This window comes from Oreochromis niloticus, linkage group LG7, assembly GCF_001858045.2.
Source record: "Oreochromis niloticus isolate F11D_XX linkage group LG7, O_niloticus_UMD_NMBU, whole genome shotgun sequence".
In the NCBI taxonomy this organism is placed as follows: Eukaryota; Metazoa; Chordata; class Actinopteri; order Cichliformes; family Cichlidae; genus Oreochromis; species Oreochromis niloticus.
Window position 1 is genome coordinate 57,044,838 of NC_031972.2, and position 23,651 is coordinate 57,068,488.

At 38.7% G+C, this 23,651-nt stretch overlaps 1 protein-coding gene across 7 annotated transcripts in view; it reads left to right on the forward strand.

Annotated features, from left to right (window-relative positions):
- Positions 1-23,651, forward strand: part of znf469 (zinc finger protein 469) — a 190,204-nt gene that overhangs the window by 106,753 nt on the left and 59,800 nt on the right. For 5 of the 7 annotated variants that reach the window (XR_001223946.3, XM_005470925.3, XM_019361490.2 and 2 more), the window contains 2 exons: positions 1,317-1,355; positions 18,412-18,543. The gene's annotated coding sequence lies outside the window, so the exon portion shown is untranslated. Of the gene's footprint in view, positions 1-1,316; positions 1,356-15,277; positions 15,408-18,411; positions 18,544-23,651 lie in introns of those variants that run through there. The other 2 variants (XM_005470927.3, XM_019361492.2) reach the window with 2 other exon arrangements.

Sequence of the window (23,651 nt, forward strand, 5' to 3'; positions counted from 1 at the left end):
CTTTGAAACCAATTTTGAAAAGTAGATACTCATCTCATCTCTGGCTGAAATGGTAAAAGAAACTAAAAGGTCCTTTAAATGAAGGAGATGAATGTGTAAACGTGTTGGGCTCCACACACACTGAACAATACCAACCAATACTTTTTATTTATCTAAGGGAAGGAATGTTTATGTGTCAGCATATTCATGTCTGCTTTTTTGTCAATATGTGAGCGCCTGCTCTTTGAATGTTTGCTCTTAGTAAGAGCACCCTGCATTGTTGGATGATCAACTCTGTGTTTGGGGGGGGGGGGGGATACAGCTTTGTGAGTCATCTTTACAAAAAAAAGCATGGTTTCCCAAACTTAGTCAGCAATCACAGACAACGAAAAGAACATATTATTCTCTGTGGGGTTGCTGAGAGAACCCACACCCACCCATGAAATGTGAATTATATTATCTGTATAAATAGACACATACGTACACACATAGCTGGAAAAAAATACACAACAGACGTGAGTACATTACTCACAGTTGTCTCTTTGTTCTTTGAGTCTTTTTCTTTTATTCTTGTCAGGTTGATGCCACATGTGCACTGGCGTAGCTTTGAACCTGTGTAGGATTAAGTGTGTCTGTCTGGCTGGAGTCATCTGAAAGCAGGGCATAGCACTGCTGGGGAATCTGACTTTTTCTACTTTTCAGTCAGAACATTGTTTTTCCATATAAAATGTAATGAAAACAGTATTATCGGTTTTTCAGTAACATTTCCACATCATGAACATTTTTGTGTAAATTACATGTGAAAATATGTGATAACTGGTAAAGAAAATTCAACTGTGGAGTTGAGTAGATTTTTCCCTATGAAGTAACCATTATTGTTAAAATATTTAGTATCCTGGATTTGGATGAAAAAGGTATGACGGTTTCATTCAGGCTTCTATATCTTATAATTTTCCTGCCTTTAACCATGTTGCCAGGTTTAGACAAACATGCTGAAAAATATAGCTCCCTCTAAGCATCTTTGTTTAATTCTTTCCAGAAGGTGGAAGAAGGCCTTTCTTGGTAAATCTTTCATGATTTTAGAAGAAATAAACAGTAAACACTGTGAAGAAGTAAACAAAACTGTAATAAAAGTGCTATAGAGGAAGCTTTAATTAAGCACTGGTTGTTATTTTTTTTATTTCCAATTGAAAGTGGAAAGCTGCTCTGATATCAAAGGCAATCACAATGGAAAACAAAAAAATAAATAAAAATAGAAATACGCTCATTCCTTTCCAAGACCACAGATTGGCATTTTATGAACTGTATTTACACTCCACTCTCTCTTTTGTTTATAGGTGGTGGTGTCTCTTGAAGGCTGACAGCATATGATGCCAGTAAGTGCTACCACATACCTTGTTTGATGACTCAAGAAGAAAATGTGTGCTCTGGATATGCTCAGTGGTAGTAATGTGACACAAACCCAACTTTTGTAACGAGCTTCTGCAACGTTTGATATAAAAATTTCTCCCATGGGTAAATTTTGACTTTTCGTTTTCTCGTCTAACTCTCCCACATGTTAACGCCCATCTTTGACCACAGCCAATAGCGGATAATGCATGGTTGATGCTTTGCCCCTCCCTGCGAGATGTAAATCTTGTTTTTCTCTGCTGACCACCACGATCCCAGGAAAAGACAACAGTTTTCCAAATGACACGGTTGTAGACTTCCGATTACAGCCTTGTCACTTACTCTACCAATGTGTAAACACATGATGGAGAGACACAGAGCAAAAGAGACAGAGAGAGGGACAGAGGGAGAAAGAGAAAGAGATGTGCTGCTGCACGTGGACTGCTTTTTGTTTGAATGTAGATGGTTAGACGAGCTGGATGCCTTTACTTAAGCTGTCTCACTGCACGAGACTTTGGTTTCTCAGAGATTGAGTGAATTATTAAACAATAGGCATAGCTCATTCATTTTAGCCGGATGCCATCAAATGTTCTTTTCATTTGTCCCCTTGGTAAAAGCAGGAACACTTCAGTCTGCACATTTTCATCCATGCAACAGGAGTTTTATGTGATAGATATACATTTCTGAATCATATCCATACAAATTATTATTACAGTAGTTTCAGCCACAAATCGTCTTTGTGATCCTGTGGCCTGTGAGAAGACAGTCCTAGCTTTGGCTTCATCTTGGCCTTCTGACCAAAAGTGTGATAATTTTAGACTCTAGTCTCTCACATGGTCTGGAGCAAGGACGGCATTTGGAAATAAACTTGGAATTTAGCTTAATTGCAGTTTACAGATTTAGGAGGGGCAGCGTTCTCTTCTTTATTTTCTTGCATAAATAGAGAGTGACTGCAGGCCAAAGACATGAGGTTTCAAAGCCACAAAAAGAGGTTAAAGAACGTCAGAGGCAGTGAGGACAGCCTGGCTTCCAAACGCTCCCTATAGCCATGCTCTGCTCGTAATGTGAGATCCTTCTCACCAGTCACCAAATGCATCAAATTTAATATTCCACCCAGGCTATTATGTCCCTCTAGTAAAACTCAAATGTTAGTTTTAAAGCTCTTCATGGACAGCCAAGTTACAGTGTTTGCTTTTTTCAGATGCTAATTTTTATTGTAGGAGGTTTTAGAAGGTAAAGAAGCACAGAGCAGGGACTTTTCCCCATTTTTGCTCCATTGCATTTCCATACAGCAAGTGACTCATCCGCTGAGCTCCTCAAACTTTGACAGCTTCTCTGCAAATACTGGTTTGCACGTAGAGGTCTATATATTTCTCATTGCCTCATTACTCACATATGATATCGCTCATTATGAATTGAGTTGTTTCATAAGTCTCTTTTTTATCTGCTTCTTTCCATTTTGCAATACTAACTCCCTTAACCAAGACATATATTTTTTGTGTTTGCTCATGTCTGTGTAATGCAGTAAAAATAAACATAATTAAACCTTTAACCCTACGCTGAATAGTATTACAGCGTGCTAGAAGTTGTAGATTAAAACATAATTTATGTATTTTTTCATATTAACTGAACAGTTTCAGTCTTGTATGCATCTATTGTGCTTTGGCTTGTTTAAATGAAAAGTACTAGATACACATTAATCTAACACTAAAAATACACAGTGCAGTTATAGTTGTTTACACCATTGCATCATTGCAGAGCAATAGCAGTCACTTCAGAGAGATGCTAGATCACCCTCAAGAACACAGAAACTGACATGGGAGATGCATCAGTGGAGAATACTGGGTGTAGATGGACATGTGGATAATGAAGAGGCTCACTGGGAAGAGTTTGTCAGAATCAACTTCTTGAAACAGGATAAGTGTGAGCTTTTGAATACTCCCTGAAGTATATACTCGTGACGGTATCTGATTTTGAGGCTGAGTAATTCAGGCAGTGAGTGTGGGCTGCCAAAGGAAAATGTGTTTAGTTTAGAAGAGCTGGAGAAAAGGGTGGAAGGATGGAAGCAGCCATTCAATAGAAATGAAAACTTATATTTCAATATAGTCTAAGGAACTTGGAAATAAAAGCGTCCAGACTTCTTTAATTTTCTTGAAGGCGTTTCACCTCTCATCCGAGAAGCTTCTTCAGTTCTAAGAGCAACTGGTGGAGAGTCCCAGATTTTAAGCCCTATGGGAGTGTCCCCCAAGGGGGTCATGGACCCCCTATTGATCCTCTACCTAATCATACGAGCCAAGGTGTGAAAACGGGTGTGGGTCACAATCAGCCAAGGTTTCGGGTGAACCCACTGTGAACCCTCCCCCCCTTGGGGGACACTCCCATAGGGCTTAAACGGACCTATTTCAATATAACTTTCACTGGCGGGAGTGACATGTCAGCTGATTATGGTGTCTCGTTGTCAAAGTTCATTGGACTTGTGATTTGAGCTTAATTTAGAGACTCTGAAGTCATATTGCAAAAGTGCATTTCTAAATTAGTTCTTTCAGCTGTGCTGAAAGTACAGTACAATTTCTTACTTGTTGATGTTGGCATTTAAAAATATCTTCAGTTTGTCTTAGTCCTCTAGTTATTTTGTGGATCATTTATAACAAACACAAAAACAGAGATACACGGCATCATGATGCAGTGGTTAACACTTTCACATAACAGTAAGAGGGTCCTTGTTTGAATCCCCTGCTCTCCGGGCCTGTCGCTGTGCAGTTTGCATGTTTTCCCTGTGTCTATATAGGTTTTTCCTCGGCACTTTGGCTTCTTCCTGTAATGCACATTGTATAGTAAAGTGCTTTGAGAGTACAGTAAAACTAAAAAATCATAAATAGCACTCAGTTCCTTTTATTCTGAAGTGAATAAACTCACTTTATTCCCAAACTCAAAGAGAAACAATAGACTTAACAGAAAAAATGTGCACATACTACATCAACACTTTGTTCCTCCATGTAATCGGAAGCTAACACAACCACTTGTGATTAGAAATATATTTACATTAAGGTAAATTACTGATGTTATAATTTATGTCAGTGCATGTATTGTGAGCAATGAAGGATAGTGGAATAGAAATCAGTCTTAGCGTGGAAGCAGAGATTCACTTCCTCTCTAATATCTCAAGTAGATTTTAAGCAAAGCATTGATGAAATGGTCGAACATTGAGCATGGTGAACTTCTGTAAGCTAAACCAAGTGCTTTGTGTTGCCCAATTACAACAATAAAAAGTGTTAACCCAGTGAGGTCGTATTTCGCAAGTGGGATTCAGCCTTTAGCTGAATGCTAACATACGCTATTACTCTCACAAGGGCAGTGGAAACAGGCTGATGTTTTCCAGGTCCTAATTGAGCCTGTTAGTGTTCCAGCATTTGTCAATTGGCACTAAATACAAAGTAGAGCTGAAGCTGATGTCTTTTGTTATGTGGGTGTTTGGTCAAAGAATGCTTGTACGTGACAGTTCATTTAGTAGCTGTTTGTTGGTAGCAGGCCAGTGGAGAGACATTGCGTTCCTGACAGTTTTACAGCTATTGTGGCTAAAAATTATGTCATTAATTGACAAGAACATATGTTATAGTGTTAAAGGTGTTAACAGGGACCATTGCTGGCTCATTTAATTTGGACATTTTTCGATTGCACTCAGTGTAAATATTTTGTCAGTCTTGTGTTAAAAGTAGCTCTTAATTAAGCAGCAAGCCATTCAGATTCATGCGTTTGGATCACTGAGATCTGCCACAGCGAAAATCATTTGATTCTCTCCATTATTATGCTTTTGTGCCACAATTTGCTTGCAAATTAATCCTCAGCTCTTCTTATTTCTGACATATGTAACTAAACTCTTAGCGTGAGAAGCTGTGAATCCACTGTTTCATCTGCAGTAGTGCCATACAGAGGGAGGCTTTTCGTGATTGGAGAACACCTTGCAAGGATTGATGTAAGCAGGTTTTGATATTTGGTCTCTTTAATCTCTAACCCTCCCCTTCTTTAAACCATGTTTTACGATTGGCAGATGAGAGGGATTTGTGGGGTCGCCTGGCGTGCAGACCTGAGGCATAAAATCCAATTTCATGTACAGGCATGTGTGCTGATACTCCAATCTAGTGTTCGCTGGTGACAGACAAAAGCGGTTTGTTAATGTAGAAAGGGTGAGGTTTTTGACTCTGGAGCACATAAGAATTCATCAATAATCAATGGGTTTTCCCTCAACCATGGCACTGATATGAATACACGATACATGATTCATTATCAAATATAAAAGGCATTTTACTTAAATAAAACCCTTAATCTTAGGCGTTTTCAAAGACTTATTTCTTTGTTTTGTTTTGTTTAGTTTAAAAGAAGATTTCTGCTTTAAACCCTTGAAATTCAACACAGACTGATCACAAAGACTTAACTAAGTATTGACTTCACTCTGCTAACTCTGAATGTAGTAGTTTAAGGTCTTGGAAATGGTGGATGAATGTAGGTCTTTCTTAAAGGTGTCTGCTATCTAAATATTCTAAACCTGACACACATGTTTCAATCCACAAATATATGACTTTGCATTTTTAAGATTTGACAATCTGCTGAAAAATGCAGGTTTCAACAGAGCACAAGTGTGTTATTCATCCCAGCTGATCTTCTTTAAGCCCTACTTAGGTGGATAACAGACAAAAAAATTTACTTCTACTTTTGCTGAAATGCAGCCTAAATGCAAACATGCAAGCTCATTAATGAGGTTTTCTGGGTGAAAAAACAAACCAAAAAGAAAAAACCTTTTAAAAAGCATCGAAAATAAACTCACTGAATGTAAATATTTTAAAATCTCAAAAAGCAAAACTAATAAATCAGTTTTTGTAATTGTGTTTAAACCCAGCTATAGGCCGGCTGAAGAATTTTTATGCCTCTCCAAACCAAAATCCCAACTGTGTTTGAAATGTTTCCACTGCATTTCTCAAGTTAACTCATGCATAGTCTTACACGAAGCGCTTAACCTTTAGCTGTAAATTTAAATATGAAAATTATGTCTGCAAAATTACAACCTTTATGCAGCTTTGATTTTATGAACTGCAAGATGACCACGGTAAGTAGTACAACAATGAGAGCTGAGTTCTCATGAGCTGAATGTAGCTTTGAATTCAAAGTCTAGTATATTTGAAAAGGGGACATAATGACTACCTAGAAAAATGTGGCATTTTGTATAAATATTTGAGTCAAAGTCACACATCCTATGCTATATAAAGTTCTCAAGATGAAAGACCTGCTTAAAGTCACTATACATTGGAAACTGACTGTAGCTTTCTAACTATGCTCAAAGGAATTGTCACTGTAATGAGGTTGTACAAAAATTAAATTTTGTTTTTGTTTGTTTCCACCGTGCAAAGCATATTAGCTCCACAATGAAAGTAACTTGGGAGACTACACCAGACTTGGCTGCATCGAGTTTCAGCTCCAACAAGGCTCCCAGAGTTCATTGAACTAAAAAAAACATAAAATCTTAGTCTTGTAACTTACTTTTCTTAAAATTTGCTGTGTAAATTGACCTGAAACGCATTTTCAAAAGATCACCAGCTGACTATTTCAGCTGAGGCTACAGGTCACAACAACACAAGTCCCTATACTAATGAGAACGAACATGCAATCTTTCATTTAGTTTTTACATATGATCACAAAAGTGACAAAACAAAGCAAAAATGAAAACCTGATGGGGAGACTTCAAACTGATCACCACAATGATTCTACTGTAGAAACATGTACAGGTAGGGCTACAGGGCTATAATGCTTCAAGCCTGACAGCTAACTTTTCTACTTACTGCTTTGCTTTTGTTACTCATTGAAGTTCAGGGTATGGCTGCAGGCCTGGAGTCTGCATGCACTCAACTTTCTTTGTTAGCTTTGTTTTACTATACAGTTGTTTCTGTCCTGGACACAGTTTGGCATTTTACCACTGGGTTCATGTCAGTTTGTGCATTAAGAATATAATTAATGTCCATATCCACTCCTCAAAAGCTGTATACCACTGCTGGATGAAGCACATAGGAAGATAAAAACATGTTTACTATTTCTATCTGTGCAGATAGCTGAAGAATTTTGTAGCCCAAGTAACGACATAGTTGTAACTTTAATTTAAATACTGTATTTAGTACAGTATTGCGCTACTTTGTAATGTGGTCGGCTCTGTTGTAGACTATCGACCTGTCCAGACTACACCTTGCCTTTCACCCAGTGACAGCTGGGATAGGTGTCAGCCCTCCTCCCCAACCTGAATTGGGCAAACACAAGAAAATGGGCTGATGGATGGATGGTTGTTTTAGTTCTGTGGCTTCCCACATTACACATGCATTCATAGCAATGTCAAAAATAGATTTATTATCTTTAGCCCTCAAGCCTAGAAGCCTTTTACTGGCATCAAGTTTAAGAATTAATTTATGTTTTTTCTTCAACCAAGTGACACTGTACTTGTGAGTCAATAAGGTTTTGAGATTTTGTCTTCTTAAAAATATCAGTTTTTTCATAACCAATGCATTATGACAACATTTCTCTTGTTTCCTATGTAAAATACATGGGTAACGCTTTACTCCATATATACCACTTGCAGTGTCAATTACTAAAACCTGAAACTATTTTCTTCGTTTTTTTTCTGTCATCCATCTTCTTGTACGACAGGATATCAGCAATACCATCAGTGTCAAGCTAGGACTTGTTGAGGTCTTCCCTAAACTACACTTTGTCACTCCATATTCCTTAGAGAAGTGAGCTCATAACCCATTTATACATTCGGACTCATCAGGGTCAAAACAAATAATCAGATATCATGTTCCTCCCTAACCTTTGGTATTTTCCCTTATAGGCTGTCATTTAATGTACAGTTTTAACCTACGTAACCTATTTTAGTAATGATAGCATCAGGGAGTTATTACAAATTTATGAGTTGCAAATTTATGATGTGAATGCGGTCAAACTGTTCAGTTTTGTGAGCCTGTGTAACTTGTAGCATCGTTTTCCTGTTCTCTGACAGCAGGAGCACCTGATGTGGTCTTCTGCTGCTGTCTGCTTCAAGTTTTGATGTATTGTCTGTTCAGAGATCCTCTTCTGTATACCTTAATTGTAGCGAGTAATTATTTGAGTTATTATATCAGCTGGAAGCAGTCTGATCATTCGCTTTAGACTTCAGGTCAAGAATTTCACCCAGGCATAGTTATTTAGAGAACTGCAGATATTTTCTTGTTTTTATGTGGTTTAAACTTCACCAGGTCATGTTAACTTGCCTAAATGGATTAAATTTGTGATTGGGTAATTAGATATTTGTGTTGGCAAGCGATTAAACAGGTGTGCTTAAGTGGCTGGTTCAGGTACAGTATAAACACTTGAAAAAAGTGCTGTTTTTTTTCTAATAAAAGGCTATACAAATGAAAAAACATGATAAACTATGACTGAACAAAACTACAATGTGGTGTTTATGACAATTTCTATTGCTTCAATCTAAAGCGACTTAAGGAGTTTTTTCTTAATCTTAAGCTAGTAATATAAAGTCCAACTGAAGAAAAAGGTTCTTTTGGTTTCATTATGCATAAAAAAATGTTATATAGCAACACTTAAGGCAAATAAGATTAAATAAGATCTCCTATCATTATGGGACTAAAACACTGTGATGGCAGTAGGTTATGCATATTTTCTGACACCTTGTCAGTAATATGTCTGTGTAGGTTCTCAGTCATCCAGGTCGTGGTCATCTAAGTGGCTTGGGAAAAAAGCAACTGGACTTTTTGAAGTTTCGTGAAGATGTTTCTTCTGGGATGTTTCGTCTTCACGAAACTTCAAAAAGTCCAGTTGCTTTCTTTCCAAGCCACTTAGACCTTATATTCTTATGAATGATGACCTGTATATAAAAAAAGAGCTGCTTCACACAAATAAACCCAAATTTCAATCATTTCTGTATCGTCATATGTTCACTGTATTGTGCCTTCACCAGAGCTCTTATTATATAATCCTAAATGGTTCTGTGGAACCTCTGCTCATCTGTAATATGTTCACAGCAGAGCAGCATACACACAGCGCATGCCGATGGGCCTTTGATCTGCCTCCCCTTCTGGGCCTCCTCTAAAGGAGGACCCTCCTTAAGCTCATGCAGCCTGAATATATCTAGTTGGATATCCTCCAGGTGTGATAAAGAGGGGCCTCATTACGTTACTGCATCTGTATGTCAATATGTCATTTCAGGTAAGCTATGGCACTCATATGGCCCTCTGTTGTTCAGCTGAAAGCATCCATGAGCACTGGTGCACTGCAGGTCCAGTACTACCTACCTCTGTAGGCCCCCAGTCCTAAGGAATGCCAATGACTGCCAGCTCCAGACAGCGTTTAAGATTTTAACTGATGTATTTCACTACAAAGGCAGATATCTGTGCCATATGCTAAACTGTGGAAAGTGCATGCTCAGACATCTAAGCCTACTATTATTAGGGTTTGGATATTTGCCTAAAGCATATCTTAATGATGATGGGATGTGTTGATAGATGGTTGCACAAAGTATCTGTCAAGTGATATAAGGAAGAAGATGTTTATATGGTGAGAGTTTTTTGCACTGTAGCACAGAATTTGAAAATATGCTGCGATTTATTTAAAATATCGCCATTTCACTTTATATATGTGTGAAAATTTCTTTGGAGTGTGTGATCCAGGGGGTAAAGGACAGTAAAATATTGTGTTGACTTTACTCTGTTATGCTCTTGTCGTGCGTCTCAGTGAGAGGAGGTTGGCTTGACTCTCTTGTTTTGGATAATTGTACGCTGCCGAGGTCTGTGGTCCCCTTCTCTGTCTCCCTGTGGCCTAGGCTGCAAGAGCCATATTTAGGTTGCATGTCCTCTTCATCCTATCCTGTCTCATCCCCATCCTGTCTGACACACCCCCAGAGCGCAGCAGGGGGCAGATAAGAGACAGCAAGTCATCCAAAGGGGAAAATGTAGGTACATTAGGAAACTCTCCTGGGTTATTAGAAGATTTGTGCTGACATCACAGGACTGTTCAGAATTTTTATTTTAAATGTTTTTTTGGTTTTTTTGTGAACGTCAAGTTGTTTGGCTGCATAAATGTTTTTAGGGAATTTATGTAACCAAAAATATTTCAAACCATGCTTTACTTGTACTAGTGGTATTTTATTTTTGCAGGTTGTGCTTGGCCTTTCTGCTTTTAGATGGTGCAACTTGAGTGCAACGTACGGCCTCTTCTCATATATGCTTAAAATTACCATTAATTACACCCCTTCTTAAAGAGTTAATGTAAGTCTCACATGTCTGCAGAAAGTCTGTCAAGTTTCACTTCAAAATATAGCACAAATTGTTCATTCTAGCATGCGTGTATATCCCTGGTTTTTAGCCCTTTTCCAAATGGGCTGTTTCATTTTCTGTACCTTTAAATAAAATTAGCTGCTGCTGCCAGTGTGCCTTGCCGGAAGAGCGGTGTTCCTTTTATGTTGTTGCCATGAATACACCAGCAAAAACAAGGGGAAAAAAATGACCCCAGATTATAGTATAGGAGTAACCCTTAAAGAGCTATTGGCTAGCAACAAAATCTTTAAGTGTAATAGTTTATATTTATTATATTTATATTTATTTTTCACAAGCATACCGTGAGGAAATACTAAAAAAAAGTATAGATCAGGATAGCACTACAGGAGACATATAAACTCAGAAACCTAGTTTTGATATGAAATTTGTCTTAGTTTCCACAATGTAGTGACTGTTTGACATTACAGATTTATGGATGTCCTGAAGGTTCATTTAATGGCAGGTTTTCAAAATACAGGCTGTGTGAATAAATTACTACATTAGTCTCAGTGTCTACAATGTTGTAACTTTAGTGGTGGTTATAAACGTCCACAAAAGACAACAGTGGTGGATAATCGCAGAATCATTTCCATGGGGAAGAGAAACCCCTTCACAACCGCCAACCAAGTTAACAAAACTCTCCAGGAGGCAGGCGTATCAATATCCAAGTTTACCATAAAGAGAAGACTTCTTGAAAGGAAATACAGATGGTTCACTGCAAGGTGCAAGCCACTCATAAGCCTCAAGAATTGAAAGGCTAGACTGGACTTACCACTGAAATTTTTTAAAAGCCAGCACAGTTCGGAAAAAAAATTCTTTGGCCGTCGTTCTACCGGAACGATGGAATGACAAAAGTATGGAGAAGGTATGGAACAGTTCATGATCTAAAGCATACTACATCATCTGTAAAACATAGCTGAGGCAGTGTGACGGCTTGGGCGTGCGTGGCTGCCAGTGGCACTGGGACACTAGTGTTTATTGATGATGTGGCAAAGGACTGAAGCAGGCGAATGAATTCTGAGGTGTTCAGAAACATACTGTCTGCTCAAATCCAGCTAAACACAGTCAAATTGATTGGGTGGCATAATACAGATGGGCAATGACCCAAAACATACAGCTAAAGCAACCCACAAGTTTATTAAAGGACAGAAGTAGAATATTCTTGAATGGCCAAGTGAGTCACCTGATCTTCCCGATTAAGCATGCGTTTCACTTGTTGAAGACTAAACTTTGGACAGAAAGGCTCACAAACAAACAGCAACTGAAAGCCGTTACAGTAAAGGCCTGGCAGAGCGATAAAAAGGAGGTAAACCAGCATCTGGTGATGTCCATGAATTCAAGACTTCAGGCTGTCATTGCCAGGCTGTCTTCAGGCTGTCTATTACTTGATTTCCAACCAAATAATAGAAATGAACATCTTATTTTCATTTATTTAATTACTTTTGAGGCCTTGAAATGAAGGGATTGTGTTAAAAAATCCTTTAGTTCCTCACTTTCAATGCAATCCTTTTGTTCAACCAACTGAATTAAAGCTGAAAGTCTGAACTTCAACTGCATCTGAGTTGTTTCATTTAAAATTTACTGTGGTAATGTAGAAATTTTGGTAATTTAAAAAGCGTGTCGCTGTCCAAATATTTATGGACTTAACTTTATAAATTATGCATTGTTTTATCAATTGTGTCTCACCTGATAAAAGACAATAAGAATTAAATACTGAGCCTTCAAGAGAGCGTAATGATGCGCTGATTCAGTCTTTCCGGTTCCAAAACAATACTGAAAGCTTAGCTTTGAGCATCCGTTGATACCAAGTGTCAGTACCAGGTATTTGATATCAGAGCACTTTGTATTGACAATAACTGCTGATCATCGAGTGCTCTATGCAATCAAAACATGCAATTATTGTTTTTATTAAATGGTCCTCCTTAGTCTTTGCAATCAGAGAACAAAGAAAATAATCATTCTAACTGACAATTATGAAGCATGTTTTCCATAAAACAGTCACTGTTCCCTTTTTAAAATAAAGGTTAGAAAAGGGTTTGGGTTATCACCTATTAGACCTCAGAGTGTTAATTTTATAAGCTTTGTTACCCATTGTGAGAAGGAGGCTTATAATCGTGATAATCTCCTTATATGTTCACTAGTCTCCTTCTCAGTGCAGTCATTCGGTCATTCGGTTAATTTATTCTTTCTCTGCTTTCAGTCTCAATGTGCTCTTCACACTCATACATGTAAATGTGAAGCATGTGCAGTGAAACTAACAAGACGAGTAAAGTGAAACAGCATTAATGTAACAGAAGGAAAAATGCAATAAAAGCTTACAAATGTAGAAAGTAAAGTAAGCTTTTACACCAATCACAATGAGAGTGATAGCTGAGAAGAGAGGGAAACACCATCAGCTGATTTCAGCCATGTCAGCTCACTTGGATTCTTGCCACAGATACCTTATCATTTTTTGTAGGCATAATAAAGATCCATTATCAGAAACATTGTTGTATATATCCCCAATTTTAATAGTGAACATGATTAATGTATTGTCTTTCATCCGGTTGTCTCTTATTTAGCAGTGTGCGCTGAAGATTCATTGAAGCTGGATCTGTCTGTGCCTTTGATGAAAAGCTTGAGGATATGTAGTATATCTTTCCAGAAGAACAACATTTTAGCTTAAGGGGAGTGACTGCTTGGAGAAGGAGCTCGTAATATTTATTATTTATTGTTTGCATTCTTTTCTGAATAAGTTTCCCTTTATACCACTAGTGATGCAAAGTCAAACTGTTGTTAGTATGACTGAAATCAAAATATAGATATGTGTACCCTTATGGAGCTGATAGTGGGGTCATGTATTTCTCTCAAGCCTATACCTGCATCAGCTCGCACACCTGTCTCCTGCGGCAAATAAAAGTAGGAGCAGGTGTTATAGCACACAAAGCCATATGGAAGAACTTTTGATTTCTCTGGCTCAGTCTCTCTTTTTCTTTTCGTTCACTCACACATATGCACCCCTACCTAAACACTTCTTCACCTTCTCTTTGCCTTTCAGTTTAATCATCCAGTGAAGAATTTATGACTGCTGGGCTTGGATTCCAGTCTTTATCAACTGAAGTCACCCATGTAGCCAGATGCATTTTTGTTTTTGCTAGACAGCTACTTTTCAGTGTGCTCTACCTATAGACAACCTACAAGGACTTATTGTAATTCATCATTCTGTCCAAGTCTTCTTTTCCTTTCTCTGAGCTAGACATTGACCTGGTTTTACAGAGTTTTACTGGAATATGCTTATCTGATAGTGCTATAGCTTTAAGAAACTTTTATCAATAAAAGTACCTCTCTGTCATTTTTGATAATAATAAGACTTATAAGAATAACAAAACAGGTGTTTTTAAAAATAATGGGAGAGATCCTACAAGTACACAATCTATATACAGTGAAAAATTGAAGAGTCTGATATTATGTTTTGGTGAAAATTCATCTGCAAATGATCCAGAAATGTTATAAAAATGTAAAATCTCTGTCTCAAACTTGGCTTTTTCGTTTTATTGATTTCACTTCACTTACACATTTAGAGGAATCTGTTGCCTTCCTGTGCTGTTATACGGTAAACCTTCACTGAAGATGACTAACCATTTCTGGTAATTGTGAAGGTTTCCAAACCTCAAGTCTGTGAAATAAAAACCCTCTGTTTTCCTTGTGTTCCAATCATCCGTTATATTCCATTTTTGCCTCCTGTAGAAAACCGTAGGCTCTTGTCTTAACTGGAATTGTAATGCAGAATTTCCAGTATTTGTCTCTGTGCAGAGATTCTGTCATACTGTTGCGTAAATCTGGGATTCCAGTATGCAGTAAATCATAATTAAGATATTGCGATAATGCAAAATCTCAGGTTAGGGCTCAATTCTAATCTAGGATAATGTTTTTGATACATATAACATCACCTCATACATATGTTTCTCAAGATACTGATAACTATGTCAGACTAGGTTTTCAGGGTCAATCAAATTTTGAAAATTTGGCAAAGAGAAGCATGAGAATACAAGTTGAACAGCAGCCACCCCAGGAAGTTTACTTGGCTCAATGGATGGAAATGTAAGTTTATCTACTGGTCTAATATTTCTAATATCTTGCAAAATTGATAATGGACCACTAAATTTGGAAAAGGATAAAATGTTCATACATATGGTTTCCTGAACGAGTGCTCTAGTAATGCCATGAACCCCTGACTTTCTTTTGTGTTTCACCAGCAGTTTGACATTATCGGTTATTATCAAATTTGAACAGACATTAATGGTTCTCCTAACTTCCTGGTAATTCCCTGACATTTAGTCAAGAGCCACCTAGAAGATGGTAATTGTGGATGACAGTGTACCAGTAGTTTATTTAAACATTTAGAAACCCTGATGACCTCTGTGCTGAATACACTAACAGATGTTAAGATCCCAGTAACATGGCTAAACAGTGATGAAAACACTAATACTAAATAATCCCTTAATTATCCCATTTAGGTTAGACCCTGTAGAGCTGTCCAGGGTGTAACCTGGCTCTCGCCTTACGATAGCTGGGATAGGCTCCAGCCCGCCCCTGACCCTGACAAGGATAAGGATAAGCGGAAGATGATGGATGGATGGATGGATGGATTTGGAGCACGTTGGCCAGAGAATCAGGAATATCACTGACGACACATACCATCCACCCTATTATTAGGTACACTTGTTTTACTGATGTTCTGGGATTTTCCCACATAATCATCTCTAGTTTATATAGAATGGTATGAAAAAGAGAAACTATGCAGTGAGCGGCAGTTCACTGAACTAAAATACCTTGTTAATGCAGGAGATCAGAGGAGAATGGGCAGACTGCTGAGAGCTGATATGGAGGCAACAGAAAGTCAAATAACCACTTGTTAGAATCAAAGGTATGCAGAAGAGTCTCCAAATGAACAATGCAGTATGTCAGCTGAGAAAAGGAAACTGAGTTTATAATTCCCACAGGCTCACCAAAACTGGACAAAAAAAAAGATTAGAAAAATATTTCCTGGTTGGATGAGAGTCCATTTCTTCTCTAACTTTTGGATGGTACAGTCCGAATTTGGTGAAAACCCAACATGAAAGCATGGATCCATCATGGCTTGTAGGTTGCTGCTGGTGGTGTAATGGTGTGGGGGATATTTTATATCATACCAATTTACCGTCGTTTAAACATCTTTACAATATAAAATAAGACATATTAATTACAGTAGTAAATGGTAAAAACTAGGCAAAAGCAATGCTGCAGAGGTGAATGTTAAGTTTCATTTAAAATGTATCAACAGTGTCCACAGATCTCAAGTGCATTAAAAGCCTGTTCCACAGCTTGGAAGCCACAATCTCAAAACCACAATCCTCTGAGATACTGCCAGCAAACACTGATCAGCTGATGACCTATGAACTGATGACCTGTAAACATATAAACCAAATATAACAAAAAAAGATATTTATTTGTCAGTAAAAAAAATATTGCCCTGTGAATAAAATCTCTGCAGAATTTGTATCAGTGGCAAAGACATTTAAAACAAGACGTGCTGGTTGAACATCTGTATACAAATACAGAACAGAAACCTGTGTGTAAAAATCAGCACACAAAGTTCCCACGCTCAGCTTGATGACAAAGTTAAACAATCACACAAAACCACAGAGAATGGCAAATGCAGGCACAAACTGTACATGCAGGCATTTGGGATAGTGACCTAAATTTGTGAACAGTTGTTAGGTCTTAACACATTTTGGGCCACTGGCATAATTTGACCCTTCGGCTGAAATCGTTCAATGACAGAAAGAGAAATGGGAATGTTGTAAACCAGACAAACAGGAACTGGGGGAGTGAGGGATGACCAGCAGAGAAGGAAGCTGTTCCAGATTCTCAACGATTACATAGTGACTCATAGGTCAAGGCTTGTAAATAGGATTTTTTTCATGATTGGAGAGCTGACTCACACGCTACTTTGATTTTAAGTAGTGCTCCCTGGGAGTAGGGGGGAAGAGTGAAGCATGGGATCGTAAAGCAGTTATCTTTGGAGTCAGGGGAGGTTTGTGGGGATGTGGCTGATGATCATTGTGGTGTATCCCAACTGAGCAGCTGAAGCTGGAGCCAAGCTGGTATTTGGGATCATGATGATGACTCAGAATTGTAATGTGGTTGTTGAAAATCTCTCATCTGCTGCACGGCTGGGTTATATTGTGAAAGCTGTTGTCAGCACTGCTCTGGCTTATCTCTTGATCAGGTTACAAGATGACTGGAGAGCTGGAGTGAATATACGCCCCTCCTTTTGACCCTTTCACTTTTTCCTCTACAAGTCTAAGTTACATGCAGTAATAAAGATTGTTATGGTTACATCACAGACCACAACAAAGAGAAGAGACAGACTGCCAGCGTTATAATAATTAACAGCAGTATCATGAGAATAGGCTAAAATGAATGAAAAGAAGCAAAATGAGGTTTGAGTGTTCGTGCATATATGTGGCACATGTTTTACATGACAAACACAAGGATGATACAGAGAGTAAGATGGTGCTGAGTGCATGGTGAGGAGCACGTATAGGCTCGCTGGTCCACGTGTAGACAGACAGAGGTTAACCGGTAGATAATATCCTTGTTGGACACCAGCCAGGTGTTCTGGATTACAGCCAGTCATACTTGGCTCCACCTAGAGGAAACCCTGCAGCACATACAAAACACACAGCCCCGGGTCAAAAAGGTTCTTGTGAATTTGAGACAGCCCATTAATGGATTCTTGCTGAAGTGTGTCAGTCAATTTAGATTTTAGCTACATCTCCTTTCTTTCTCCCAGTAGCTCCCAGTAATTCTGTTATTAAACTTGCATGCCTGCCTCTCAAAAAGCACTATGCATTCCTCAAATTTTGGAAAGATGATGTTAGGGTCATTAAAGCTGTAAAGTGCATGTGCATCTGTGCGAGTGTCTTGCAGGTATGGAAGCCATATTATTCACTGTCACATGCAGTCACCAACCAACCATAAACATTTAAACATTTCCTATTAAATACCTTCAGCCAAGCATAGATTTATAGATTCAGTTTAACAGTTCTGAAACCAGATGACAGTTGAAACAGTATGGAAAGCAAACTCCAACTGGATTCCATCTTTTGCCTTAGAGTAAGCTCTGTACTGCACACATATATGTACACACACACTTCAGTAATAGCAGGTGTGTTTCCTTCATCACACAGCTGCACACCAGAGTAAGTGCGAGGTAAAGCACACGCTGTGAGTGTAGTGCGTGAGTGTGAGAGAAGGAGGTAGACGGAGAAAGAATTCAGACAAATTTAGATAAACAGTGACAGGCAGCAGCAGGGAGAAGAAGAACTAGTGAGTGGCAGAAGTAGAAAGAGAAAGGAAGCAGGACTTTTTTTTTTTTTTTAAAGAGCAAGCGGTTTGCTGATTGGCAGGACCTCAAGAGGGAAAAGAAGTTTTTAGGAAAACTTTTAAAAACTGCTAGGAAAAAGGAATGGAACAAAAAGGAGCTCAGTAAAAAGAAATCGGTGGAAACAGAGCAGCGGTGAGAAAGTTTAAAACATTTTGGTGGAGTAAAGTGTTCTGATCCTTTCTCTCCTGAGGGCGGAAGCCTTTTTTGGAAGCCTTTCTCATCAGTCTGGGCAGGACTCATTTGTCCCTCTAACCTTCCCATCCCTCCTCTTTTTTCCCTCTGCCTTAGTTCACCGCGACTAGCGCCACGCGATGACTGCAGGTTGAGGAGTAAGTGAGGGAAAGGGAGAGCGAAATCAAGGAGAGAGACTGACACACACCTCACACATTGGAGTTTGGAGTCACTGTGCAGCCCAGAAAGGTGAGCGGAGGAGAGAATATCTTACCTAATGTTGAGCTTTCCCAGTGTGTGTCTGCATGTGTGTGCATGAGCTTTCGTGTGTCTATATGTAAACACAGGTATCATTATGGTAGAACTGGGACTGTGAAAGCCGTGTCATGCTGTGGACTGGGTGGAATTTTCTTTGAATCCACCTTAGCCTCAGAGAAGACACTTATTTATATTTGAGTGTGTAAACCACTCTTGTGTTAGTCATCAGACTTTGAAGTGGCTGTGACACCTTTTTCCTTCCCTGGATTAGAGTTTGGGGCGTGTGTGAATCACCAGGTGAAGCAGGTCAAAAGACAATTGAGGAAAGTTGCTGCAGCAGGGTGCACGTGTGCTGCGAGTGCCTTTGTTTTGTTTTGATTCAGTTTGAACTTTGGTTTATGAAAGATCAAACAAAAGCTTGTTCTGCTTCAGCAGTGGACACCTAGTAAAAGAGTCAAGACCTCATCTGGTCACAATATGGTTTGCATGAACATTTTGCTGTCACATAATAAAAGGAATTAAGCATTTTTTTAAAAGTTTTGTATGTTTACAGGACATCAGCTGTTATGTCAGCAATGAGAAGCAGAAAACAGCTGCAGCAGACTAATATTACAAGAGTCTGTGTAGACTTTGTAAGTGTGTGTTATCTTTTTATAACACCAAAAAGTAGCAGAAAAGAAGCTACAGCAGTTGTCCTGCCCATATCTGTTTGCTGTAATACTGTTTACACATTGCTTCTACATGCTCCACATTTAGACTTAAGTATTTCTTTTTTCTTCTGCCTCTCATTCACCTTCCGATTGATTCATCTCTGTGTTGTGGTTATCTTGATTTGCTTTCAGCCCACCGGTGACAGCTCAAAGCTAAGAGCTTCCAGGGTGTGGCGAGGAACCTAATGGTGGGGTTAAGGTAGAGCAGCGAGAGAGGTCACAGGAATGTTTGGGATTTTTTTTTTTTCGCTGCACTACTTCCGCAGTGAATATACCCAGCCCCCAACTTGCATGCCCCCAACCAACTTGTGTTTCCTTGGCTTGCACCGTGCCCTCCACTTCCCCTCCCTTTCATCCCCACACCCACTTTATCCTCACGCCTACTTTATCCTCCCCTGCTCCGCAAGTGGAACCTGCTCAGTCATGCCAGTCTACCTCCCTGTGCCAGCCTAACTACCACACTCATTTAAAAGGTGGAAAACTCGTCCTCACTGCTGCCAGGTGTGGCATTCCCCCTGTGAGTGTAATGCTGTATTTTGCCAGGTGTGCCATCATGATGTCTGAGTGAAGGAGACAGTTATATTTTGGGTCCTGGCCTGCGAACACTTTGTTTCAGCGGTGAACAACATAACTCCAACAATGCTGATCCAATATTTTGTTGCGATATGTGTACTTATTACATATTTGCTGTCCACTGCTGTCAGAGCTGTCAATTATTGCCCTATGTTACTTTGCTCCACTTCCAAGGGAAATTGTGTGTCTATGTGTGTGTTCTGTGAGCCAGACTGAGCAGCAGCGAGGCTATAAACTTTGCAATTATGAGTTCATAAAATGTGCTATGTGTTCTGTGCATGCAAGTGTGTTTTCTAATGCTTCTGAAGTCTCTTTATTTCTTGTTGCCACCTTACTCCAAAGCATCTATAAGATTTTATATACCACACAGAGTTTATATACCTTTAACAGTGACTCGAAAAGAAGGTACAAATGCAGTGATCAGTAGACAAGGTACCAGATTTGTCCATCAGCAATCAGAGTCATGTTCACGATATAGAGGGACAAAGCAGGTATTCCTTTAAAAGCTTTATAAGAGGATTGATTGATTTATGAGGTCGTAGGCGGGAATGAGGTCGGGAATCCAGGTGTACGGGGATGCACATGCATAATCTGCTGAGAACAACAGAATGGACGAGTGATGTTTGACAGGAAGTTAGTGTGCCCTGAAAATGTTGGCTGAGTGAAATAAGAAGATAAAGGTGTCATTGATAGCCAAGGGAATAAAACCCCAGGCAGTTAGCAAAAGGAGTGGTGCAGATGGAAGGAGAAGGGTGTGTCAGAGGTGGGAGACAGCGCCGAAGTGAGAAGAGTGACAGTTCAGCTGTATGACAGGCCTGCTGCCTTGAGCTCTTGAAAGACCCAGAAAATGCTGCAAGAATAGAAACCATATCAGTGCTGCGGACCTTTTACCTCAGATTACTTCTCCCCCTTTTGTCCCTCCCCTTAAGATACCCTTTTCCTTTCTATGTTTTTCATTAGCCATTTTCAACCTCCGAAGCTGGGCACATTTCCGAAGCAGTCCTTGGTCCTTGTTTCAGATCTTTGCTGGGGTCTCTTTAACCTCTGCATATAGCTCTGCCTTCTTTTTTACTTTCTTTTATTTTGTAAATTTGGCTTAGTATCAAAGCTAATCCAGTGACCGCATAATTCAGTGTGTTATTAAATCACATATAGCAGTCTCTGGAGCAGTCTTTTTTTTTCAAACTGCCAGTCTAAATCGGATTTGTTTTTCATTTGAAAGGCAGCTCAATTTAAAGAAAATATTTGGCATGTACCAGCCTCTTGCATTTGTATGTACATGTACAGATGTATGCACAGAGCAAGACACACAGTGCATTCTCACTAGCTGGAAAAGCTAACACATGCAAGCCCTCACTTGCTCCCTTGCATGTATTAATTCAGGCAATGATATCTCATTATGCCCTTAGAGATGAATTAAATAAAACCTCAAACAAAAAAAACAAGTAAAACACTGTTTTGTATTGTCACAGTTTTTTTAATGTGATGCATGCAATGCACTGACAAGCTGATGCATACATTACTTTGAAATATGAGCAGCCAAAATCTTTGAAATAGTGTATATTTTTATGACTAAATAATTCCGGATTGAACTAACATTATGTATATAGACCTATATAAGTGCTGGCTTAAAAAAATACTTCTCTTTTACAGTATAAGTTGCCGTGTTTTAGCTTCCATTATATGATGCTGCCATTGAATGTTCGTATATTCGTCTCTGACAGGCAGCACTGCATCAGGCCCTGGTGGACCAGTAAACCTCCAAGAAAAGAGAAACAAATGGGTTTAAAACACACAGACATAGTTGGCATACTGCCAAATCATCGGTAAACACCACAAAGTCTCATGTAGGCAGTGCCTAAGCATTTCCTTCCAGATAAGTGTCTCATCTGCTCAGCTAGCACAAAATACCTGGAGCTGTTTCCATTGGTCCATTCAACAAACATTTATATAAACTGTTTACTACCTTCATTTTTTACTTGCTCTTAATGACAACCCCAGCTTTTATCAGTTAACATTTAGTCTTAAATGAGCTATAGTTTACCAAAGTGTCTGAGGAATGTGGGTTTTTTTTTTCTACCCAGCATGACTTTCTTTCCATTTTGTGCTCTTTATCACGTTGCCATAAATCTCCCCCGGTAATTTCTGTTTGAAGGTGTTTAATGTGTATTTGCTTACATTTAAAGTATATTTCACTGGAACTATAATGATACACAGTTTTATTTAGTCATTTTATGTGCTGGTTACTTTGCATGGAATGATTTAAGAGAGAAAGCTTTCTTTTTTCATATATTATTTTTGGTTTTTAGCACACTTTGGTTAGATGGTTACATTTAGGCAAAAAAAAAAGTAGTTGGGTAGGTTTAGGAAAAGATCATGGTTTGGGTTAAAATGCATCCTAAAATACACACTGCCTGCCTGGCAGAAAGTCGTGGGAGCAAACCTCTCCCATTTGCTTTGCAGGGTTGGTTTTATGTGTTCAGCCCATGTCCATTTGAGTTTCAGTCATAAATATGTGTATTTTTCTTCCAGATGCTTAGATTATGAATGATAGCACAGTTTCAACACCACTGAATAATTCAATTTTTAACAAATACAGAAAAATGTGCCTTTAACTAAAGTGTGCTGTTATGGAAACATTTTCAGGTATGCAGGCACCTCAGCCTTTAGGCCTGAGGCACTGACATATCAGCTGTACCCTGCAACCCAGGACTTTCTCAGAACTTTAGCAAAGAACCAAGAGCGTGGGTGTGGAGATAATAATCCCCTGACAACTGCCATGAGTTTAGCTCTGTTTCCAGACACGTAACTTAATGAAGCAAATTCCTGCCTTATGCCTCATCATTACAATTCCTACAGTATAGCTTTTTTGTTGTTGTGTTGTTTGGTTGAAAAAGTACAGCCCTCACCCAGTTCACTGGGAACAACAGAGTAAGATATACCATGGGATCTAAATTGCACATGTCATCTCACCTGATTGGTAAGCAAATATGCTGAGATGATAAAAAGATGCTAACTGTGTAAATACAGAGGGAAAGGAAAGAACACACACACACACACACACACACACACACACACACACACACACACACATATATATATATATATATATATATATATATATATATATATATATATATATATATATATATGTATATATATATATATATATATATATATATATATATATATATATGTGTATATATGTGTATATATATATATATATGTATATATATATATATATATATATATATATATATATATATATATATATATAAAACACCCAGCACGCCCCTGCGGGCGGTTTATCCTTCAAGCTCGGGTCCTCTACCAGAGGCCTGGGAGCTTGAGGGTCCTGCGCAGTATCTTAGCTGTTCCCAGGACTGCGCTCTTCTGGACAGAGATCTCCGATGTTGTTCCCGGGATCTGCTGGAGCCACTCGCCTAGCTTGGGAGTCACTGCACCTAGTGCTCCGATTACCACTGGGACCACCGTCACCTTCACCCTCCACATCCTCTCGAGCTCTTCTCTGAGCCCTTGGTATTTCTCCAGTTTCTCGTGTTCCTTGAGATAAGATAGATAAGATAACCTTTATTAGTCCCACACGTGGGAAATTTGTTTTGTCACAGCAGGAAGTGGACAGTGCAAAAGTTATGAAGCAAAAATTAGAATAAAATAAAATAAGAATAAATACAGTACACAACTGTACAGAATAGAATAAAATAAAATACTATATACAGTAGAATAAAATAGAATAAAATAGAATAAAATATACAATGAGATAAAAATAGAGTACAAATGCTATATACAACTGAG